This window comes from Callithrix jacchus, chromosome 4 (genome assembly GCF_049354715.1).
Source record: "Callithrix jacchus isolate 240 chromosome 4, calJac240_pri, whole genome shotgun sequence".
Lineage (NCBI taxonomy): Eukaryota > Metazoa > Chordata > Mammalia > Primates > Cebidae > Callithrix > Callithrix jacchus.
The window spans coordinates 87,062,522-87,079,021 of record NC_133505.1 but is presented as its reverse complement, the minus strand read 5'-3'; the positions used below and the strand labels follow the sequence as shown (position 1 = coordinate 87,079,021).

The following is a 16,500-nucleotide window of genomic DNA, read 5'->3' as shown; positions in this document are numbered from 1 at the left end:
AAACATCACATACCTGGGCTTGTGAAGGGTTGGGAGACTAGGGGAGGGATGGCATTAGGAGAAATACCTAATGTAGATGATGGATTGGTGGGTGCAGCAAACCACCATGGCATGTGTATTTCTATGTAACAAACCTGCACATGGATCCCAAAACTTAAAGTAAAATAAAAAAAAAAAACACTAGATGACATTTCATCACATGTTTTAAATGTGTAATAAAGAAAGCCTTTGAGTGGCCAAAAGAAATAGAAAAAAAAAATTAATGTTTCTCATGCCATAACCTGAAGGAATAATTAACAATGGTATTTTATTCACTAGGGGATAATTTTATGACAAAGTTGACCTAAAATGCAACTAGTCAGACAAGATGTCATTTAAAAATTTCTTCTACTATTCTTGAAGTAGAACAAAGAAGTAGCAATGATTCTTTCTGAAACTAGAGAAAGCTGGTAATGGGGTGATATGGTTTGGCTGTGTCTCCAACCCGAATCTCACCTTAAATTGTAATAATACCCACATGTGAAGGGCAGGGCCAGGTGGAGATAATTGAATAATGAAGGCAATTTTCCTCATACATTTCTTGTTGTAGTGGATAAGTCTCATGAGATCTGATGGTTTTATAAATGGGAGTTTCCATTCACAAGCTCTGCCTAGTGCTATGTAAGATGTGACTTTCCTTCTTATTCTCCTTCTGCCATGATGGTGAGGCCTCTCAGACATGTGAAACAGTAAGTAAATTAAACTTCTTTCCTTTATAAATTACCTAATTTTGGGTATGTATTATTATCAGTGTGAGAACAGACTAATACAGTAAATTGTTACTGGTAGAGTAGGGTGCTACTGTAAAGATAGCCAAAAATGTGAAAGCAAATTTGGAAATGGGTAACAGACAGAGGTTGGAACAGTTTGGAGGACTCTGAAGACAGGAAAATTTGGAGCTTCCTAGAGACTTGTTTAATGGCTTTGACCAATATGTTGATAGCGATATGGACAATGAAGTCCAGGCTGAGGTGATCTCAGATGGAGATGGGGGACTTGTTGGGAACTAGAGTGAAGATGATCCTTGCTATGTTTTAGCAAAGAAATTGATGGCATTTTGCCCCTGCCCTAGAGATTTGTGGAACTTTGAACTTGAGAGAGATGATTTAGGGTATCTGGTGGAATAAATTTCTAAGCAGCAAAGGATTCAAAAGGTAACGTATTTGCTTTTGATTTTACAGGTTCATAGGAGGAAGAGACTTGCCTGTCTCAGATAAAACTTTGGACTGTGGAATTTTGAGTTAATGTTGAGTAAAGTTAAAGCTCTGGGGAACTGTTGGTTCCCCAAAAGGCATGACTGGTTTTGAAATGTGAGGACGTGAGGTTTGAGAGGGGCCAGTGGTGGAATGATATAGTTTATCTGTGCCCCATCCAAATCTCACCTTGAGTGGTAATAATCCCCATGTGTCAATGATGGGACCAGGTGGAGGTAATTGAATCATGGGGGTGGTTCCTCCCATACTGCTCTTGTGGTAGTGAAAAAGTCTCGTGAGATTTGGTGACTTTTATCCGTGCTCTGGAGTTCTCTTGCACAAGTTCTTTGCCTGCTGCTCTGTAAGATGTGCTTTTTCTTCTAATTTGCCTTCTGCCATGATTTTGAGGTCTCCCCAGCCTGGTGGAACTGTGAGTCAATTAAACCTCTTTTCTTTATAAATTAACCAGTCTCAGGTATGTCTTTATTAGCGGTTTGAGAACAGACTAATACAGGGGGATATGTTTTATAAAGAATGAGTATTTTATAGAATTGTTTGCTAAGCCTAAAAGGGAAAATTTTAATGTAGTAGTTAATTCTGCACATAAAAACGCTATATAAATGTTTAAATCATTTTTGATTATGTCTATCATAAAGCACATCCTGTGAGTTACTGAAATGAGAGTGAATTTTTGAAACCAAATGAGAATCTTCAGTGTAATTTAGGTGTTATGTTTTAATTTAAAGGATCTATATTGATATTCCTCGATCATTCATCTTGGTGCCTTGAAATGTCCAAAACACACCAAGTGATTTCTAGCCATTGTATAGAATTCTAAACACATACAAAATATTACACCCAAATGATATATTATTTGGAAATGATGAGCTGGGTTCACTTGCCTTTCTATGCTCCTCCCATCCAATTCTATTCTCCAGATATCAGTAAAGTGGGAATTTACAAGTTTCTCTTTTCAGCACCTGTATTAGTTTCCTAAGATTGCCATAACAAAGTACCACAAATTGGGTGTGGCTTAAAACAACAGAACTTTATTGTCTCACAGTCTGGTGGCTACAAGTGTAAAATCAAGGTGTCAGCAGAGCCATGTTCCCTTTGAACCGAGGATCCTTCCTTGCCTATTCCTAGCTTTTGGTATCTGACAGCAATCTTTAGTGCTCACTGGCTTGCGGCTGCCTAGCTCCAATCTCTGCATTCATCATCGCTTTCTCTTTGCGTGTCTTTCTATCTTCACATGGTTGTCTTGTTATAAGGACATTAGTCATTTTTTATTATGGGCCCACACTACTCTAGTATGACCTCATTTGAAGTAATTACATTTGACACAATTCTGTTTTCAAATAGAGTAACATTCTGAGGTACTGCGGGTTAGAACTTCAACGTATCTTTTTCTGATGGGGGGCAGGATTCAACATATAGTACAATTTTATTTTGGACTGGAAACACAGCTTTCTTATAGAAAACTGCTCTTTAATTATCTCAATGATCTAATAGTTCTAGTGTATCTGTCTCCAGGTTCAGTACAGGTACACAGTACTCGGTATTCAGCTATAGGTTGGTCCAGAGGTTGGAATATAACGTAATCTATATCAGAGTCCTTTCTTGGGATTTTAAAAACTGGATCTAGAGAAAAGATTTGGCTTTCTTTGTGATGAATGATGTGAAATGTGGGACATGCCAATACCTGTTTTTAGACTCATGAAGAAAATCGTTCTCCGAGAAATAGCAGCAAAGCAGAGATAAGAGATAAAAGAGAACCTTGGCTATAATTGTATAAAGTCTCATTTAGCTTCAGATAATTTGAAGAGTTCATTTTCTTTTAATTAAAAAAAGTGTGTGTATTTGTGTGTGTGTATATCTGAGTCTTTTGTCAGATATTTATATTTTTAAATATATTCTCCCACTCACTGGCTAATCATTTTACTCTCTTAATGTTTTCTTTTGAAGTATTGTGGTTATTCAATGTAGTGTAGTCTAATATATCTTCTTTTAAAATATTTCTTGAGGCTATGATATGTAGTACATACATATTGAGAATCGTGATGTCTTTCTGTTGTGTGGAGCCTTCTATCATTATAAGTGGCTCCCTTTTTCTAATAATGCTTCATACTTTAAACATGGCCGTACATGCTTTAGTATATCTATACCAGCTATCTTTCAATTAGTCTTTAGATATTTCTTTTTCCAGTCTTTTACTTTCTATCTTTCTATGTTCTCATATTTGTCTGTATTATGAGGTCCATATAATTATTATTTTAATTTCTTACTTAGAGTATTAGGTTTCTTTTTGTTTAATGTTATTGTTGATAGATTTAACATTTGTAACATTAGTATTTATTTCATCAGTCTCCCACCTAATACATGTTATCCATTTTTTTCCTGTCTTTTTTGGGTTGATCAAATCTCTTTTTATCATTCCATGTATTGTTCCCTATCATCCTGTTATTTATGCATTCATTTGCTCTTTTGTTGGCCATACTAAATATTATATTATTTAATATTGAATGATTAGAGTTTAACATAAATTGGTACTTTTACTACTTCCTGAAAAATCTAATGATTTTAGAACATCTAACTCCATTTATTCTGAAGGTAGGACAAAGTACCAGGATTGGTCTTGTAACCCAAACCCCCTTTAAGATCAAGAAAATGTTTCTTGGTAGCATGAAGACAGTTTCAGTTTTTATAATACAAAGCCATGATAATTTTAAAAATGAAAAAAACACTGAGCTGAAAGGATATCTGGATGAAATGAAAAGTACACAGTTGACATAAATGATCCTAGGAGACTAAATTTGTCATCGTAGAATTAAATTTCACAATGGAAAAGCTAACGAACAAAACCGTGTAGAAAAGTGAGTGGGATGGAAGACAGATTTTAAAAGTATTTTCAGGAGAAAAATGACAGAGAAATTGTTTAAAAATAATGGGGAGAATAATACATATGGAAAACAGATAATAAATATCCAGGTTTTTAAATAGCTTCTGTTTCTCAGATAGAAACAGAAACATAAGAACAGAAGCAAAATCAGATACAGTTTTTTTACCTATGGTTCAAATAAAATGATGAAAAAATTTTGTTAGATGAAAACTAGCAACATGTTTTAAACTAATACTGGAACAATGTATTCTAGTTACACTGAAACTGAGACTTAATATCTACCAGTGGGTCATGATAGACTGCATGTTTTCATGAGTCTCTTTTCCCCAGTATATATTTTATAGAATTTAAAGTACTTCTAGGGTTTGTGAAGATAAAGAGATACCGGAATCCTTTCTGTAACCACGCTTAGATGACTGTTGGAAAAAAGCAAGTATAGCAGTGGCTAATGGATATTTTGTATAATTAACCACACTCTATAGCACTGGAGGATACTTCCTAGTTTCCTGTGGAGGTCGCTACCAGAAATCATCCAAGCTAATCAACCAGTAGTTGTGAGTGCACCTAGCAATGAGTTGTAAGAGACATATCATAGAATTTTCTAACACTTCTGCTCAAACACGTCCTCTCTGTTTTAGCATAATCTACTGTGTAATAATTAGGACATGGATTTCTAGCAACAAGGTATGGTTGAGTCCCAGCTGTACTGTTATGATATAGTGAGATTTCAAATTCATGGCATTGTACTGCAGTAGATTTGCAGCATTTTAAGATCATTACATTTTAGGTCAAAGTCATCAAGGCAAAAAGTGTTTATGTATTTATTTTGTAATTTTCCTGAGCACCTAGGCAATGGCAACTGGAATGCCTTGAGTGCTATAAATGGAGTTGTATCTCAGAGTGACATCTCTGTGATACAAATGAGTCCTAGGGTTGAGAATTATTGGCTCTGCTAATCCAGACAAAGGATGATTCATTGAAGCACATAAACATGCTGAAGAATTCTGGAAATACTTGGGAGACAGGAAACCTGTGAAAAATAATAACAATTGTGATCATGCATTGTGAGCTGGGTTCAGTTGAGATATTAGTATTAATGGGACCATATCTAAAACCATAAGATAATAAAGTCCACTATTCTCAGGTTGTACAAAATCAGTAATAACAACAAAACAAACTTCTACAAGCATCTGAGAAGTGTATCAGTCAGAATTTAGTTGCAAGAAACAAAAAACATTGCAAGTCTGTTAAACAGAAAAGGACTGAATTCAGGATTATCTTTGGAAGGTCTGGAAGAGTAGGCATTCAGCTAGCCTTCTAAGTAAGACTTCCTAAACAACACCACTAACTGGCCTAGGAAAGGAGCTAGTACTTGTGTCATAATCAGGAATGGGGAGAATCAGTTGGTCACCACTGGAAGGCTTCTAATCGTGCAAACATTGGTATAGCTGCAACACAGGGATCAGAAAACTCCCACGACTGCTGCTAAACACTCATACAGCTGGCCACTGAATCCTGGAATTCTGCTTCATAAAAACTGAGCATGTTTTTCTGTGAATGTGTTTGCTCATAGCAACAGCCAAAACAGAAGTAAAATGACCTCCTCCTTACTTCCACCATCTAAATATCATGTAAATACTTCTAATTGGTGAATCCAGCTCCCTAGCTGCAAAAGTGTTGAGAAAATATAATTTGTAGATTTTCTAGCCTTTGCAGTACTAAAAGTTGCACTGAAGAAAGCTGTAGTAGGTTTTGATTATCAGCTTACCATGTCTGCCACAGGAGGCTTAACGAATCATTAAAAAAAAAAACAATAAAAATAGGATTTTTTTTTTGTAAAACAAAATGCTTGTAAAAAGTGATGATTTCTTCATAGAATCTTGAAAGGAGAGGGTAGTGACTCAAGAATTATACGTAGCTAATTTTCTTTCCTTTGGGAAAATCATTTTTGGATGTGTAAGGATTCAGAAAATGTCAAACTATTGTGCATGTCCATAAAAAAGACTTATAGATTAAATTTGATCAAATGGAAGATAAATTGAAATGAAAATCTCAAAGGAAAAATTGAGGTATAAAGGATTTATGGATTGTTTAAGGGTTTAAGAACCTGTGGATCTCAGTCCCTTGGATCCGGTCTGATTATGCATTGTCAGGTGAATTTGAACCCCAGAGTAGAATTTGACCCTTAATGCTTCCTTCAACTCTCTTTGCTTCAACGATTTCTGCATCTGCTCCTTTGATAACAGTGGGGAAGAATATTTCTCCTTGTTTGTCCCACAGTGTAGATGAGGACCACTTAAAACAGCGATAGTTATCATTCTCAACTTGTTCTTCCTAACAATAATTAAACTACTTACAAAGTTTGAAAGTTGGGATGGAAGCTTTTACTTCTATTCACAAAATGAAAACTGCACATAGTCATTTAAATGCCAAGGAATTTGTCATGTTTTTCTGGATCTTTAATGCTCTTATTGAAAAATCTGAGTCTTTACGGGTTATATTTTACATTGGAAAAGGTTATTAAACCATTCATGGTAGATATTACCTGTCATCAAGCCTCTCTTTATATTACCTCCTCCCTTGTCTTCGTGAATATTTTCCTAAAAATCAGTCCCTGCAGTATCATCAGCATCATGCACTGTGAAATGGCATAAAATGTGCTATTAGATAATACCTTTATAAAAACAGTGAGTATGAATGATTGAATGATGTTTTTCTATTTTTCTGTATTTACCAAGTTTTCCATAATAAAATTATTTTTATATGTAATTCATTAAATTTTTAAAAAGGCACCATACCATTTTACTATCATGCCAGTGTTATTCCTTCCATCACTGTTTCAAAGACTGTGTGATTGTTCATACACCTTAAGAATAATTATGAGAGGCCAGGCACTGTGGCTCACACCTGTAATCCCAAAACTTTATTTCAGAACTTTGGGAGGCCTAGGTGGGCAGATCACCTGACGACAGTAGTTCGAGACCAGCCTGGCCAACATGGTGAAACCCTGTCTCTACTAAAAATACAAAAATTAGCTGGGCATGGTGGTGTGCACCTCTAGTCCCAGCTACTCGGGAGGCTGAGGCAGGAGAATCAGTTGAACCCAGAGGCAGAGGTTAGAGTGAGCAGAGATAGCATCACTGCACTCTAGCCTGGGTGACGGAGTGAGATTCTGTCTCAAAAAAAAAAAAAAAAAAAAGGAAAGATTATGAATACTGGGATTATGGGCAATGGGTGCTTTTCTTTAAAGTTTATTAAATATGTATTAACTTTTAAATCTTAACAATATATTTAAAAGCCAATTGTACTATTCTATAAATGAACTTTGATGAAAGTTTTTGCTCAAAGCAACACAGAAGGACTCTTAATTTTAGAATTTGATTTTTTTTTTCTTGATGAATTTTGGAATGGATCTCTGGTGTTGAGCTTTCCAGGGCACACCCTATGTCATTCAATATGAAAGTAAAATTTCTGGAAAATAAAGTATGTAAAACATTTGCTTGAACAATATGCATTTTTTTCTTGAAGAAAAAATTTTTGAACAATCTAACAATTCAAGTTTTAAAATTTATATTCAATCAGTGAATCTGATTGAATGGTTCATGTTCATGTAGAAAACTATTGAATTCAGATTTTTAAGTGATTGTTTTTGTTTTCAAATGTTTAATGTGAAATAAAAGCCAAACAGATTTTTTATGGATTTATGAAACTTAATGGATACACACAGACACACATCAATAATCTTACATATAAATACATAATATTAAAAGTGTTCTTACTAGGAGAAACAATATGGCTATTGGGTGGACTATCTCAGACCTCCCTGTTTATTGGTCTTCTTTATCCACTCCTAGTACATTCTGTTCCAGGGGGGCCTTTTTTATATCTACTTGCTCAAAACCTGCTGTTTCCTAGCTTTAATGCCAGAAATTGTCTGCTAATTTAATTCCCATTAAATTATAGATAATTTAAACAGATCAGACATAGAATGCCTGACATACTTGAAATTTAAAAGAGGAGTTCGTTGAGCACAGTGAAAAAATAACAGTATCAACAATAAATGGGCATAATTTAAGAAATATCAGTTTTCAGTAGGATCTTTTTGTTAACTTTTTGAGCTTGAGAAAGTCACTAATTCTTCAAGCTTTAGTACCCTCTTTTATCAAATTATAGTAAAACTTACCTTGTAGGACTATTATGAACAATCACTCACTACTGAGTCAGGAAATGCATGGGAAGAGAGTTCTAAGGTTAGTCGTTCAGATGTTACTTGTAACTGGCAGAGAATGGTATTTTTTGACTTTTAATCTGGTAAGAAGGATTGAGTAGAGATACTGGTGAGTAAACACCCCTTGGGACCCTTCTCTAGGCTTTGTTCTGTAACTGTATTATATTCATGTGAATGATCTAAGGACCATACCTAGTTCAGCAATCTTTTCTATTTCATGCTTATTTATGTCCTAAAGTTAGTTCTCAAGGAAGACAAAACCATGGGATGTAAGGACAGCATAATCACATTACCAGAGATTGTTTACGGATAGCTGTCTAGTTTAGTTATTCCCATGCTTGGTAATCTCTCCAGTGCATCACTGTGACCAGCAGTGATGTTTGGGTGCTGCAGAATACAGCTAATAAACACACTTCCTAAGCCTCCCTGTTGCTGAACTCAGCCAAAAAGCTGCACATGAGTCTAAACAGATGTTTCTGTTGTTTAGACCGATGAAATTTATAGAGTGCATGTTTATCTTTCAAAAGAGAACGTGGAGAGTTCATTCTGTCTTGAGATCCAGTCTTTCCGGAGGCTGGACTTCCTAGTAAAGTTGCAACAAAACTGGATGAGCATATCAAGTCATTCTGGGGCTTTCAGAAAAGATGGTCCTTTACTAGTTGGTTGGAAAGAAATGAGACACATGGAAATTGATTTGCCTTAAAAAGGTTGATATTTTAAAAGACAGAGACTGGACAATGGTTTTCATCTTAATAAAGGTGCTGCCTCTTCAATATATCTGATAATTAGAAAATGCTCTTAACCAGACATGGTGGCTCGCACCTGTAATCTCAGCATTTTGGGAGACTCAGTGGTGCAGATCACTTGAGGTCAGGAGTTTGAGACAGGACTGGCCAGCATGGTGAAACCCCATCTCTACTAAAAATACAAAAATTAGCCTGAGGTGGTGGTATGTGCCCGTAATCTCAATTACACAGGAGGCTGAGGCAGGAAAATTGCTTGAACCCAGGAGGTGGAGGTTGCAGTGAGCCGAGATCATGCCACTGCACTCTGTCTTAAAAAAGAAATTCTCTTCATGTCAAGTTAGTAGAAATGAAATAAGCACAAAGATATCAAAATTTCCTATCCATATTTCATATGATTAGAATAAAATTATACACATAAGGAGAAAACTATCAAGGAAATGAAAATTCCATATATCATTTATGTGAGTCATCTCTGATTTAAAGTGTTGGCCGCAAGAAAAGAACATTACTTGTCCAATTCAGCATTTGTCTTCTAACAGTTTAGCGGAGAAGATAGATATGAAAGTAGTCAATTACAATGCAGTGGTATGAAATATATATAAGCTCTGTCCTAAAACATTTGTCATTTGGTTACCAAACATCAAATCACTTTCTTATTTTAAAGGACTGAAAAATAAGTGGGAGGGAGGACTCTGTTCTCCAATATAAAGACAGAAAGGAGTGGACATGGGTATGTCATGGAGTCAAGAGATTGAGACCATCCTGGCCAACATGGTAAAAACCTGTCTCTAGTAAAAATGCAAAACTTAGCTGGGCATGGTGGTATGTGCCTGTTGTCCCAGCTACTCGGGAGGCTGGGGCAGGAGCCTGAACTTTGTCAGTGCCAAGCATGGGTATGTCATGGAGCATGAGTAAAAGCCAGGGCTAGCAGCATGGGTGTGTGACCCAAGCTTAGAAGGACTCAACACTTTAATGCTCCTGATTTAATGGTTAAATATTAGAACTACTAATACACTTTGGACAAGGGCCCCATGTTTTCACTTTGCATGAGAGCCCTCAAATTACATAGCTGGGCCTGCTAAGAGCACTGATATCGTCACACTAGAGAGAGTGGGACAAAGTCACGTGGGGAGTTGAAAGGGTTGATGGTGTCTGAAGCTGAGCTGAGGATCCAGTGGTGAGCAGTAAATGTTGATAAGTAGAGGAGTCCGGTTATATGAGGAGTATCCATAGAGTGCTGACAGGGCTGTCGAATGTCAAGAGTCTCCCTTCCCCACCACCCACACTCACTCCCTCTTTCTTTCTCTTTCTCTTTCTCTTTCTCTTTCCTTTCCCCTTTCCCCTTTCCCCTTTCCCCTTTTTCTCCTTTTTCTCCTTTCTCCTTTTTCTCCTTTTTCTCCTTTTTCTCCTTTCTCCTTTTTCTCCTTTCTCCTTTCTCCTTCCTTCCTTCCTTCCTTCCTTCCTTCCTTCCTTCCTTCCTTCCTTCCTTCCTTCCTTTCTTTCTTTCTTTCTTTCTTTCTTTTCTTTCTTTTCTTTCTTTTCTTTCTTTCCTCTCTCTCTTTCTCTCATTTTTTCTTTCTCTTTCTCTCTTTTCTCTCTCTTTCTTGATGGAGTCTCACTCTGTCACCCAGGCTGGAGTGCAGTGGCATGATCTCAGCTCACTGCAACCTCCATCTCCTGGCTTCAAAGCAATTCTCCTGCCCCAGCCTCCCGAGTAGCTGGGACGACAGGCACGTACCACCATGCCTAGCTAAGTTTTGCATTTTTACTAGAGACAGGTTTTTACCATGTTGGCCAGGATGGTCTCAATCTCTTGACTTCATGATCAATGACCTTGGCCTCACAAAGTGCAGGGATTACAGGCATGAACCACTGTGTCCAGCAAAGACAACTTTCTAAACAAATTGTTTCCAGGGCAAGATTTTAACTGTGCTTTGACTCACTAGCAAAAGCACATGTTTTATTCCTTTGTATTGATTACATGGGCTACTATAATAGTTTCCTAGGGCTACCATAGTGAACATACACACACTGGGTAGCTAAAATCACAGAAATCTACTTTCTCACAGTTCTGGAAGCTGGTATTCCAAAATCAAGGTGTTGTTAGGGCTTGTTCCTTCTGGAAGCTCAGAAGAATCAGTTTCACTCTCTCCTGGCACTTGCAATCCTTAAATTTCCTTCGCATGTGCATCACTCCAGTTTTTTCCTATTTTTACAAGAACATGGCATGACATTCTTCCCTGTGCATTTGTGTGCCTATATCCAAATTTCCTCCTTATAAGTACACTAGTCATATATGACTTAGGGCCTACCTTAACCACATATGACCTTATCTTAACTTGATTACTTCTGCAGAGATCCTATTTCCAAATAAGGTCTCATTCATAGGTCCTGGTTGACGTGAATTTTTGGGAGACATAATTCAACTCAGTATGCCATCAAAAACTTTAAAATAAATTCATTTTCTATTCGAGTTATCCAGAATCTTGTTCTGTTATTTTCAACCATGTATGTTGATGAATACAGGTATTCTTTGCAGGTCTGGAGTGGTTAGGAAACGAAGTATTCCCAAACAAAGTTACAAATGATATGTGGCTTGAATAACAAATATAAATTAACCAGAAAAAAATAGAATAAAGAGATGACTGATACACAAAAGCACACAGTTGAGGGATAGCAAGGATTCCTCTAGATCTTCAGGTAACTTAGTGTGTATGGAGTGTTTGGGGAACCTGGAGCTGAGACTGGGGAGTTTGTACATAAGGGACTAAACAGGTATAAAGGAGCTGGGCAAGGACTATATCATCAGTCTGAATGTTATCCACAGGCAGCAGAAGCCACTGATGGCTTTTACATAAGAGTAACATGAATAGATCTATATTTTGGAAAGATCTTTCAAGCAGCAGTAAGAAGCCTGATCTGGAGGGATAATAGAGAGGTTCAATAAGAAGGGTGATGTAGTCTAGTAAACAGTATGAACTAAAGTCATGGTAGAGTGGATGGCAATTTAGGGGCAGATTGTGTCTCAAATCCATGGGACTGGTAACCATCTAGATGTGGGAAGTGAGAGAGAGAGAAAGAAAATAGGGATGAATTAAGGATGGATGGTGTGTCCTTCTTTTCTAAGATATTAATCTGGCCGGGCACGGTGGCTCAAGCCTGTAATCCCAGCACTTTGGGAGGCCGAGGTGGGTGGATCACGAGGTCAACAGATCGAGACCATCTTGGTCAACATGGTGAAACCCCGTCTCTACTAAAATTACAAAAAATTAGCTGGGCACGGTGGTGCGTGCCTGTAATCCCAGCTGCTCAGGAGGCTGAGGCAGGACAATTGCCTGAACTCAGGAGGCAGAGATTGCGGTGAGCCAAGATCACGCCATTGCACTCCAGCCTGGGTAACAAGAGCGAAACTCTGTCTCAAAAAAAAAAAAAAAAAAAAAGAGAGAAAAAAAAGATATCAATCTATTAACTGTCAATTAAGCATCACATTAACCTTTGTTAGCCATTTTGAAAATTAACCACTCCTCAAACTTGGCCCTACTGACATTTTGCACCCGCAAAGTCTTTGTTGTGTCTGTGTGAAGGAGTGTCTTGTAAATTGTAGAATGTGGAGCAGCATGCCAGGATCTACCATTGAATGCCAGTAATGCCCCTGTAACATCAAATGTGATGATCACAAATGTCTCCACAGTTTTCCAAATGTCTCTTGGGGTAAAATCACCTCTGTTTGAAAATCACTGGGTTAACAGTAGGTGGAAAGGTTTGTGGCAGAGGGAAATGAATCTACTTTTATAACTTTTAAATACACTATGCAATTGGAGGTAGAAACCTGGAGCTCACAGGCAAGATCTGGGCTGTAGGTATAGATTCAAGAATGCTAGGTCTACGTGTAATACTGAGACTTAGGTAAAGACAAGATTACCCAAAAGATCCAAGAAGAACAAAAGACCAGGAACAGGCACTTAGGATCCCCACCATTCAGAGCTGATGTTGGAGGACACTGAACTTCTCAAAATGACCAAGAAGTATAGCCTGAGAGTCTTCTTTCTCTTCTTCCTCTGTGCCTCTTAACAAATGCATATTTATACAACCCTTCCGATCACATTTATTAAACTATGGAAAGGGGGGAAATAAAGAAATGGTTTTGGAACCCAAAGCCAATGTTTAGGGTACTTGGAGATTTCGGTAGGTGGCTGTGGAAAAGGTATTATATCTCATAAGTAATTTAGTTACAATATCTTTAAAACATTTTTTTTTAGTATCTTCACTCTACAAAGAGCATTAGAAGAAAATTTGTAAGAGGCTGTCTTAAAATTTTGGGTAGTATATTCTTATCTTCTGGACAGACTGTGTGTAATACTGCTGAAAGCTGAAACTTCTAATATACTTAAGAGTTGTTAATATTTTTAATTTTTAAGGCAAATGTTTGAAAAGTAATGAAAATATCCTACAGAAATAAACTACTGAGTAATAGATACAAACAAAAATTTGCCTTAGAAAGTAAGGCCACTAAATGACTTCACAAAAATTAACTTTTAACCAACATTGTGAGTAAAAAGCACTATTTCTCATTGTCTGAATGAACCTTTTATTTCATCATCCTTTTAAAATCACACAAGTCCTGCATGATGTGTTATTGTTGTAAAAGATTCAAACCAAACAGACATATTTAGAAAAAAACATGAATGTCCCCCTTCTCCCATCTGCCACTCCCCCTACCATTCCCTCCTTTTCCACAGATGCAACAATTCTCAGCTGTTTGGTGTTCAACCATCTAGTCCCCCAGGCTAGACATGGAGCTCACACAAGAAAATGTGAAACATTCTTTGTTCTTCAACTTGCTTTTTCCCCTTTCCAGATCTTGAAGGTATGAAAGAATCTTTAGTACCACATAAGCAAAAAAAGGGTTTTTTTTTCCATAATGATAGAATGAGCTAATATAATTAAATTAATCCAACATTTATTGCAGAGAATCATAATGACTACACTGCTGATCATTCAGCTAGCTGACATAAAGTCTTTGGAACCCATCTGCAGGATGAATTCAGTGAGAAACATGTTGAATTTTAAGTCTCAATATTTAGATTTCATAGCTGTGGAGACAAAATGCTGTCCTTCATCTCACAGCAACAAGACAGTGACAATATCCTATTTTGCTAAAATAATCTCTTCATTGTGTATCAGACATGTTTAGAGGCAACACAACACAATCGCCTGAAAAGAAAATCTGAGAAGCAAGGGGAAACAATCATTTTCTTCATAGCAAAAGATACATAGCTGATTTCTTACTTTTGTTGTTTCTGTGCCTGGCCCTCAGGAGAAAAGGCCCAAGAATACTTTCTAGCGAGGAATTAACTTGGCTGAGGTAGAGACTACATCCTTGACTGGATACTTTCTGTATTTGCTCTGTAATTCCAGTTCAACCCTTACATAACATGTGATGCAAAGGAGGGTATCTACAATAAAGCTAACACTTTAGTAATCCTCTGGGGGAGTTTTCTCCAAGAACATTAAAATTAAGCCTATATGCCCAGGTGCAGTGGCTCACACGTATAATCTCAGCACTTTGGGAGGCTGAGGGAGGAGGATTGCTTGAGTGCAGAAGTTCTAGTCCAGCCTGGGAAACATAGTGGGATCCCATAGCTACAGAAATAAAAAATTATCCAGGTATGGTGGTGTGTGTCTGTGGCCACAGCTACTCTGTGGAGCTGAGATGAGAGGGTCACTTGAGTCAGGAAGGTCAAGGCCCTAGCCTGGGTGACAGAATGAGAACCTGTCTCAAACTAAACCAAACTAAAGATAAGATAAAAATCAAATCAAATAAAAATAAAATCAAGCCTTTTTGTTCACCACTGATTTAATCTCCAAGCAAATGCCATCTTGATGCCATGTTCATATATTTATACAAATGTGGAGTGCTTTCATATCATCACAGAAAATTGATCTGTTTATTCCACATGGAGTGATTCTTTCCTAAATTATACTAAGAGTCTATTTTGTTCTTCACTGTCATTTATTAGATAAATCCTGCCAATAAATTTGCTGCTTCCTTCTGAATAAATTCCCTCTCTGCTATCATTTTCACTTTATAGCTAGTCAACTATTTCATCTGGACCCTATTACTCACCTCCTTGGACATTAACTTACTCTTTTTCAATGAAGTCAGCTGCTCTTAGTGTCTTTTCCCCAGGTTAGTGCTGAATACTCACATCAAAGTCTCAACAGGAAGAGGACTGGCTGGGGATTAAAAAGTCCTGGGTCTGAGTTCTAGTTCTACTCTCACTTTCTGTATTGCTTTTGGGCAAGCCATTTTTCTGCTTGAGTTTGTTTCCTCATCTATAAAACTTAGGGACAACACTATTGGATTCTTGTGATTGAGTATTCAAAGAGAGATAGGTCTTTGTGAAAGACCTTTGTAAAGCATACACATTATACAAGTGAGGATTATTAAAGTGCTAGGTACAGCCTGGGCACACAGAAAATGCTTTAAAATGTTAGTTGAGTTAATAGCTCCCACTCATTGTTTGCTTCTGTCACGTGCTTCACATGGGAAGGGAGACAAGAGTTGGGGTGAACTTCCTGGGTTATAACTGTGTTCCTATCCCTTTCTCCCAACTTCCCTCATCTTTAAGACCAACCAGTACATGTAGATGGGTCTGAAGTGATTGTGTCTGAATCTTGAGACTCTGCCACTTTGGGCAGAGTTGATTGATTCATAGCGGAGACACCTTTCCCCACCTGAGCCTGAGCCAAACAGAGCTTCTGGTGTCGCTCTTTGATCATTGAAAGGGAAAACAAATTCTCCATGTTCTTGAAGCAGGGTCCATTAATGACAGTGCTTTACAGAAAAGCCTCTCAAATTGCTGCTGAGAACATTCTCGGCTTCACTTTGTTTCCCAGGCCTATTGTTAAGTACGTCCTCAGATTTTGTGAGACAAACAAATAAGTAATACTCACTTCTAGGGCTTTATGGTATGTTTACAATGTTGCTTGGGATTCAGTAGGAATTTGGTGAGTATCAGCTATTATTATTCAATGACTTTGAATAATCCCTACCATATATAATGAGTATTCAGTAATGTTAGTTATTATTCCTGGTACTCAACTTACATAGCTGTTACAAGGAATAAAATAATGTATGTAATTCACTTAATATAGTGCCAAGCATGTAGTAAGCACTTAATATTTGTTTGCTATTATTTGTATCATATGAATGCTGTAACAAATGATATAGTATTTGTATTGTTTTGACAAAAGTTTTTCCAACATGTTTTAAATATTTTCACTCTAGTACATGGAGAAGTAGTTCATTTCCTAGAAACGCTAAATGCTATTAATTAGTTTTCTTTTTATTGATGGACATTTAGGTAGGTTTAATTTTTCAAAAAGCTGCAA

At 37.1% G+C, this 16,500-nt stretch overlaps 1 long non-coding RNA gene across 5 annotated transcripts in view; it reads left to right on the top strand.

The window, feature by feature from the left end:
- LOC103792522 (uncharacterized) overlaps positions 1–7,672 on the top strand; it is a 75,811-nt gene extending 68,139 nt beyond the window's left edge. For all 5 annotated transcript variants that reach the window (XR_013534853.1, XR_013534851.1, XR_013534852.1 and 2 more), the window contains one exon: positions 590–7,672. This is a non-coding gene — a long non-coding RNA (uncharacterized LOC103792522). The remainder of the gene's footprint in view (positions 1–589) is intronic.
- The last annotated feature ends 8,828 nt before the right edge of the window (positions 7,673–16,500 follow it).